Source organism: Sceloporus undulatus, chromosome 3, assembly GCF_019175285.1.
Source record: "Sceloporus undulatus isolate JIND9_A2432 ecotype Alabama chromosome 3, SceUnd_v1.1, whole genome shotgun sequence".
Taxonomy (NCBI): domain Eukaryota; kingdom Metazoa; phylum Chordata; class Lepidosauria; order Squamata; family Phrynosomatidae; genus Sceloporus; species Sceloporus undulatus.
Window position 1 is genome coordinate 122,631,296 of NC_056524.1, and position 8,879 is coordinate 122,640,174.

Here is an 8,879-nt window from a genome sequence, read left to right on the forward strand (position 1 = left end):
AAGGTGTTTTTTTAAAAAAAAATTAGGAATAATGGATGAACAAATTGAGAAAAACATGGAAAAATATTGTTTTTCTTATTGATAATTGCAAGAATTGCCTTCGCACAAAGTCAGAAGACAAAAGCTATCTCAAAATGGATGGACAGAATGATAAAGGAATGAGTCAGGTTACACAATATTAGGGATGTACAAAATAGTAGAAAATAATAGATGCATATATGTGTATATAAAATAACTAAAAAGGATTAAAGTAGTTTAAAGGAGAGTTAGATAGAGTATGACAAGTGCACTGTAGCAAAAAAAAAAGTCACCAAGGCAAAGAACTAAGGAAGGTAAAAGCATAATAAAGTTCTACATTTTGTAGTGTTTTTCTTTTTTCTTTTTGTTTTTAGAATAGGGAAGATAGGTAAAGAATGGAAATTGTTGATATAATAAACACAAAAAGTTAGAGGTTTTGAAGTTATAAGGTATGAGTAGGTAGGAAAGGGTAGGAATAGATAATATGAAAGCGGGATTATAACAAGGAAATAATAAAAAGAAGGTAGATAAGAAAGAGGGTAAGAGGAGACAAAGAATGGATTAGAAAGTATGTAGGAGAGAGAGAAGCAGAAGGGATAGAAGAAAGAAGGCAAAGTGATAGTAGGCGAAGTGGGGATGAAGTAAGGTAATGTTATAGGTTGTTATGTGTTGTTACTTTGTTATTTTTTGGGAGGGATGTTTTTCTGTCAGTCAGTTTGTTGGGGATAGGAAATAGAGTAGTTTATGTTGTATTGTGTTGTATGATAAGGGAAAACTAATAAAATATTAATTGTAGAAAAAATAAATAATATTAATTAAAAATAACAAAAATAATACATTGCAACTGGTCACCCTAAAACAATTAGTAATGTTAATACATTTTGGGGCTAATACTAATAAGTCAAACATTTTCAGCAACGTTTCTGGAATATCCAAAGGAACAAGTGTTTTAAAGGCAGTCTAGAACAGACCTAGAAGAGCTAGATGCCGAATTTATTTTCAGTCTGAAAGTGGAGTTAGGCTGCCACCCAGTGGATATGATTAAGAATAGTTTTCACTCTGTAACTTTTAGACATTTAAACAGAATCTGAATACTTTTCTCTTCAGCTCCCCATTTTTTTTAACCTTTTCTTAATTCATAATTTTAATGTTGTAAATTAATTTATCATGCATCATGTAAATTGGGAGGGCAGGATATATGGATTAGTAAACTGCAGTGTTTTCTTATTTTTTAAAAAAATATATAATTTTCATGTGTTTAGTATACACATTCTAATATATGTATGTATGTATGTATGTATGAGAGAATGAATGAGTTGTTGGAAGCATTCCTGATGTTGCTGAGAAAGAAATGAGTACTAACAATTCTGGTCACAATCCTCTATCAGCTTATTCTTAATAAATTCTTAATTAATTCTTAAGTAACTTCTCCTGGATCAGTTCCTCTAAATGGAAACATCCTTTAACTGTGCATCATTGAAATACCATACCTCCAAAGTGACTCGAAGCAGCTTTATTTTGGCCTGTCTGTAACAGGCCTGAGTCTGGATTGGTAAAATGGAAGTTCAAAAGTAGGGTTGAGTGGGTCATATTTCTCCATCTTTTGAGGGTAAACAAGAACCACAAGAATCAAAGCTCAGCAGAACCTCAACAGTGTTCAAGAGAATACCAGCATGGATAATGAATAGAGACAAGGAAACATCAACAAACAAGATAGATTCCTGCAGAAAATAGAAGTCTTATTCATATGTAAATGACAAAAGAACATAAATGTTGAACACCCTCACCCCATACAACCAGATAATAAGGAATTTAATGAAGATAAAAGAAAAGTGAAGAGAGAAAAAGAAACTGATCCTTACTACTGGGTTGTTTCCAGTCTTCTGGTTACTAGAGTTCCCCTGGTGCTGGAAGAAAAATGGCAATTTTGTCCTGTTTGCCTTTTTCTCTGCAGTCCTCAGTGTCCTGTGCTGTTTGGGAAAGCTGGGTAAATAAATAAACTTAATTGAATTGCTATTTCTCCTATCCCAGTCATTTCCAGATGGAATTGGAATTTCTGTAATGCTGCAGAGGGATCTGTGTCAGTTTCCTATTATTTTCTGTAGCAGTTCCTGAATGCTCCTTTTGGACTCATTTGTGGCAATAAGAGTTAACAAAAGTGCAGACCCTAAAGGCTATTCATGAGGCTGATGCTGGTTGCCTGCATGCCCCCCCCCCTGCAAAAAAAGCACAAGAAAATAGTGATCCTGCAATGCCCAAAGTGGCTGTAGCCATCAGAAGTTTTACTTCCCTTGAAGGAAACCCATAAAGGGAGGGGTTACTATGGCCAGGTGCTTTCCAAGCATAGCTCTGACCTGACTGTAGTTGCTCCAAAATCAAAGTGAAGGTTGAAGGAGTCTCTTTCTTGCCAAGGCTTGGATCATGTCCGCACAAGCAGAATACTCAGAATACACTGCCACTGTGGAGCAAAAAGAACCGGGAATTTCTGAGTTCTTTGTGCAACGCTGCACTGACAACACAAGTGCACCATTGGCGTACTCTTGACGTAAGTGACGTGTGGTGCCATGTGGATGGCGCATGGCACTTACGTCAAAATGGTGGCACCCATGTACTCAGTTCACCACCATTGTTAGGACGCCACCACATAGTAGGGTTGCGGGGCGTGCAGTTGCTCCACCCACAGGCAACCCTACTACATGTCCAGGCCGGTGCAAAGCGCCGGTCTGGATCAGGCCTTCCTTTACAATTTTAGCTAGTTTCACAGAGTTAAATGTTACTTATGGGCTGAATTTGTTGTTGTTATGATCCTCTTACTCATTTTTGACTTATGGTAACCCTAAGGAAAACCTAATGTAGGGTTTTCTTGGCTAGTTTCTTCAGAGGAAAATTCTCATTGCCATCCTCTGAGGCTGAGAGAGTGTGACTTGCCCAAGGTCACTCAGTGGGTTTTTATGCTCAAATGGGGAACTGAACCTTGATCTCCAGAGTCATAGTTCACCATTCAAACCACTATACCACACCATGAAAAGACTGTCTCACAGGTGAAAAAGTCATTGCTGAGCTTGTGTGGAAAACGGCACAATTTCCCTTGGAAATCATTCAAGGTCACAATAAATCTGTCTTCTTAGGTCTTTCATGTTAGGGCCACTTTCATCTTCTTCATGTGGTGCAGAGTTAGTTTTGTTGACACCAAAGATTGCTGATTCTCTATGTGGCCATCTGCAGTATTATCTTCTTTTATCTCACCAGGTTCCTCCTGAGTGTCTTTAGACTTGAACAAGACTTCCTTCTTCAAACAATAATATCGTCAGAAAAGGCCAGAGTTTGACTTTGTATTGGGATTCCACAGTTAACTTTGTCAGTTCTTTTGGTTGTGTTGGTGTAGATTCTGACATACGGTTAAAATGGACCCTGAGCTCTTTTAAGCTTTAGTTCTTTTCAGATGGAACAATTAATATGCTTTTTGTAGGAAGAACAGGTTGAGAGGTTCTGCCTTGGAATATAAACTTTTAAGTGAATGCTTTTTACAACAATTGCTCTCAAAATACCTGAGCTGTGGAAATTTCAGAAAGAAAGAAAGAAAGAAAGCTCCTCAATTTTATTAGCATCTGAGAGATTGTTGACTGACAATAGGTCAAAAGAACCCTTATCTTAAAATATGCTCCTGGGATTTTTTTTCTACTTTATTTAAGTCAACAGAGCTAGATTCTATTCATAGTATCCAGGACAATGAGAACAACAACTTCTGTTCAGATAGTTATTTACAATATGCAGTAAAATACAATAATTTTGCAGCTGAGGCACAGACCTGTTTTTCTTATTTCTCTGAAGTCTATCTCCCTTTATGGAAAATGGATTGATCTTCTAATAACTTTTGATGAAATGAACTGCAGAATGCTCACAGATATGTACATATTCAATCATATACTTTCATTCTTCCTTTCTTTGGGAAGAGTGGTATCTGTCCTGTTGTGCAGTTTAAAAACTGCTGGTTTAATTGTTTAAATACAGACACAATTGTCTCTTTTGTAAGGAAGCAATGATCTCGGAAGAACTCAGAAGAAGCTCTTTTGGGAAATCCTCACCACATTTTATATTTGTAGAGGGATTCCCCCAAAGCTGAATGGAGAAGTTGGTTGGGAGTTAGTACATTTCCTTCACAGAACTGATCAATTACAGGAAGATGCTGATCAGCCTTAGGATCATTTTCTAGGCCAGTTTCTGGGTTAGATTTTAAGATCTTACATTGTTAGAGGAGGTTAAAAAAAACAACTAGACAGGTCACCTACCAGATCTTGTAGTGGCAGGAGCTCATCACTGCACAGTTTGGAAGATTTAAAAGTAGAATATGAGTCAGAGCATATCCTCTTCTCCTTTTTTCTTCCCCAGAGATTAATTCATGATTCTCACCAAACAGATCCAAATAAAGCCAGCCACAAGTGAAGAGTGTCTTGCAGCAGCAGCCACTGCTGGGATTTTCAGAGATCCAAAGGGACCAGCCAAGTAGATAAAGAGAAATAAACATAAAACAAATGCCAAGCCAAACAGAAGCCTAACAAAATTTAAAGATTAGATAAAAATTAAAAAGGGAAAGGCAGAGTGACCTTCATTCAGCAGCAGCCCATTTGAGGGAAAACAACAAAAATGCAGCACAAGGAGTTTTTGGTCAACAATTCTCATTAGCCATAGCTAGTATATGATAAGGACATATAAAAACAACTGCAGCTGAACAACATAAATAAATAAAAAATTAGCAATGATTTATATCCTATATATAAAGTATTAAAATATGTTAATTATATTTCTGCATTGCCTCCCAGCCCACAAGGACTCTCAAAGCAATGAACAAATAAAAACAAATTGAAACAATACAAAGATAAAAAGATATTTAAAACACATCAAAATAACCTCTAAAGACTACTAAAAGGAGTCTAAAATCATTCCTTTTAAAAATAATTGTGAAGGAGGTACATAACAACTCACTGTCAGTATAGGAGATTTCTATAAGAACCAGAAGTAAGCAAGTCCTTGGCTCTAGCATTATATAGCAGCTTGGCTTCTGAGTAGCCTTCATTCATTCAAAGCATTTTCATCCTGCTTTTCAGCAGAAAAAGACTCCCAGAGCAGATTACAAAGATCAAGAGTAAGCAGTCCCTGCCCCTAGGCTTACAATCTAAAAGATACGACACAAAAGGAAAAGAGATTAGGGAGGAGAAGTAAGACAGCAAACCCAGGCATTAGTTCTTCCTTACAATTTTTTTTTTTTAGGATTATCAGCTAGAAGAAAAACAATTCAAGAAGAGCCAAAACATGCTGGTCTCTGTGCAGAACTGAGGCAGTGCCACTCCAGATAGAGGTATTCTTGTGCTATTGATACACTGGCATGTCAGTTACAAATACAGTGAGCCTCTGATATCTGATGGGATTTGGTTCCAGGACACCAGTGGATATCAAATAATAATAATAATAATAATAATAATAATAATAATAAATAATTTTTTTATTTGTATACCACTATTCCTGGGTAGATCATAGCGGTTCACAACATACAAAAATAATACAGTGAAATAACAACATATATCCCCAGTAACATCCAACAATCTTCCTGCACCAATTAAAACTTCAGAATACAACCTAAAACATTACATCATAAAACCATTTAAAGAAAAACCCAATACAAACAATAGCTGGGTTGAACAAATGTGCAACAAGGGGAGGACGGATGGTATAATTAAGGAACATGGGAGAAAGCTTGTTGGAAAAGATAGGTCTTCAAATTTTTCCTAAACAAGTCTATAGAGGTGACCGAACGGAGCTCGTCGGGCAGAGAATTCCAGATCTGTGGGGCTGAGATGGAAAATGCCCTTTGAGAAAATGAAATGTATCTCAACTTAGGAACTCTTAACAGATTCTTCCTGCCCGACCTGAGAGTGCGGGGCGGACTGTATGGGGAGAGGCGGTCCTCCAAGTACCCTGGGCCCATGCCATTTAGGGCTTTATAGGTGATAACCATCACCTTGTATTGCACTCAGAAGTGAATGGGCAGCCAATGTAGATCTTGTAAAATAAGTGTTATATGACTGGTCCTGGAAGATCCAGTGACCAATCTTGCTGAATGTTCAGGTCCCATTATATACAATGGCATAGAAAAGTGGTGTCGCTTATATAAAATAGCAAAATCAAGGTTTGGTTTGGGTAACACACACACACACACAATATTTTCAAACCATGGATAGTTGGATCTGTTGATAAAGAATCCATGAATAAGGAGGGCTAACTGCACAGGGGAGATTATTATTGGGGTTCTGCATAGTAGCATCTAAATCCATTTTGCTTCTTGCACACCTCTTAATATGAAGTTTTATGAATGTTTCCCTGCTAACCCCCCCACCCAGGGACGTAGCCATGGGGGGTCCTTGGGGTCCAGACCCCCCCTTCCTTTAGAAAAATGAATAACCTGCTGCACCGCCGCGCCCAAGCCCCATTATAATGGTGGCACTTAGTCTGGACCCCCCCCTTCCCAAAATCCTGGCTACGTCCCTGCCCCACCTCACCTTTGCCAGAGCAGTCTTATGTATTCCTATTCCAAAGCAAGACCTATTGAGCTTAGTGGGACTGACTTCCAAGGAAGTGCATCTTGGATTTTATCCTGCATGGTTGGGACTGTAGCCTTGTCTCCCAGGAAGGATTCCTGTGTCTCCTATAACTGCTTACTTTGGGACACATACACACACTCATTTTCAACATGACTCAAAGTGTACGGCTCATGGCGCCTCATATGTTTTTCAGGCAGCTCCATTGCAACACTGGTGTTGCAGTGGCAGCATAATACTAGATTTCGGTTTCAGTGTCTTGATCGTTTCAAGATGAAAAAGAGAGAACCCAATCAACAGATTTTGGGGAAAATATTCACTGTAAATTTTAAGAGAGAATTATCAGCTGTTTATTAACTATTGGCAATTAGATATATGAGGTCACTGTGAAAACCAGAGTTTTAGATCCATTTTAGTTACTGCGAAAACAAGTATTTTGGAACCAGGCTAAACCATTTACCTAAAAGCTGGCTGGAAAATATTTACTATTAGAATGGAAAATAATATTAGAGCTTAATTGTTTAAAGATATGACAGCCAGCATGGCCTAGTGGTTTGAGTGTTAGACTACAACTCTGCTGATCAGGGTTTGATTCCCAGTTCAGCCATAAAATTCACTGGGTGACCATGGGCAAGTCATATGCTCTTAGCCTCAGGGGAAGGCAATGGCAAACTTTCTCTGTACAAATCTTGCCAAGAAAACCCCATGAACCCCTTAAGATTGCTGTAGGTTGGAACTGACTTGAACACGTAACAACAACAACAAATACCGTGTAGTGGTTTCAAATGTTTTTAACACTTGCTAAGTTTTTTTCTGACCATAATAAGTGTATGCAGTAGCAGCAACAGTCATCACCATCAGCAGCAAGTATGGCAATTAGTTCAATTAACTAAGTTAAATGATTTTAATTTTTGATGAAGAGGCATAAAAACCCAATATTGTTGATTGGATTAAGTCCTTTTACTGTATTTCGTTACCTTTTAAAAGTGAACTTTCTCAGAGGAGCCACATGGTGGAGCTGATGCTTAGCGAGTTGAACTTTCTAAACTATCTTTTGGCTATCTACCTACAGGGCTTCAAGAAGTGGAAATACTAGAATGCTAAAACATTTTCCAAAAATCCTATAGACCTGCATCTTTTGTCTAACAGTTCCCATGTTTGTTCACAGGCACGAATGATTACCTGGAGACCTTGGACTAGTCATTGCCCACCTTATAGAATTAGCTATAAGGTAATATAATATGTGGGAGGTGAGACTGTATTCTTTGAATGAAGGACGTAAAGACCAATTAAAGAAATAAGCGATTAGACTCAAGCAGAAGGATATGAAATATGTATGAGGGCATTCTAGTACCAAAGAGATGATTATATGTGAAGGTTCAATAGCAGTGGGAGGCAGACATTTTGTTTGTGTGTCAAACCTCTCACTGTCACATTCGTAATTAACAAACAATACCAAAACCTGGTCTAGAGAAGACTAAGGTCCAGGAAAAAATATGCAGTTTGGCACCATTTCAACTGCCCCGGCTCAGTGCTATGGAATCCTGGGATTTCTAGTTTGTTGTGGCACCAGAGCTCTCTGACAGAGAAGGCTAAATATCTCACAAAACTACCATTCTCAGAATTCCATAGCACTGAGCCATGGCAGTTAAAGATGTGTCAAACTGTTTTATTTATGCAGTGCGGACTAGACCTTGGTCTCAAATGATCAGATTGTGTTACAGTGAACTGCTTATATTTACCCTGAAGTGTTTCTAATAACCTCCATATCAATCTGAGATCTGTTCTACTGTTTCTCTCCGTCACTTGGCCTGGTGCTGCCTAACCATGGTTTGTAACTCCCAGCCCTGTTTATGGAAGATGACACAGCTATTTGATGACACCTCTAAGAACATAAGTGTCATGCTGAATCAGACCAAAAGCCTACCTAATCCAGTTTTTCTCTTTTGTACGATGACCAACCAGTCAGCCATGGGAAGCCCACAAACAAGACACGAGTGCAATAGTACCTACCTGCATGTGTTTCTCAGTAACTGTTATTCAGAGGTATTTTGCTTCTGATGCTGGGGGTAATATATAGCCATTGTGACTAGTAGCCACACATACTTTTAATGTTCCATGAAGTTGTTTAATTTCCCTTTAAAGCAATCCAGGTTGGTTGGGGTGTGTGTGTTACAATGGCTTTTTTGAGGTGTGGTGACCAGGACTGCAAGTATTTCCTGCATGGCTGCATTACAGATGTGTATAATGGCATTATGATACTGATTG

The 8,879-nt window shown here is 38.2% G+C and overlaps 1 long non-coding RNA gene across 2 annotated transcripts in view; it reads right to left on the reverse strand.

Annotated features, from left to right (window-relative positions):
- LOC121927169 overlaps positions 1 to 4,428 on the reverse strand; it is a 22,181-nt gene extending 17,753 nt beyond the window's left edge. For both annotated transcript variants that reach the window (XR_006103152.1, XR_006103151.1), the window contains exon 1: positions 4,308 to 4,428. This is a non-coding gene — a long non-coding RNA (uncharacterized LOC121927169). The remainder of the gene's footprint in view (positions 1 to 4,307) is intronic.
- Positions 4,429 to 8,879: the final 4,451 nt, after the last annotated feature.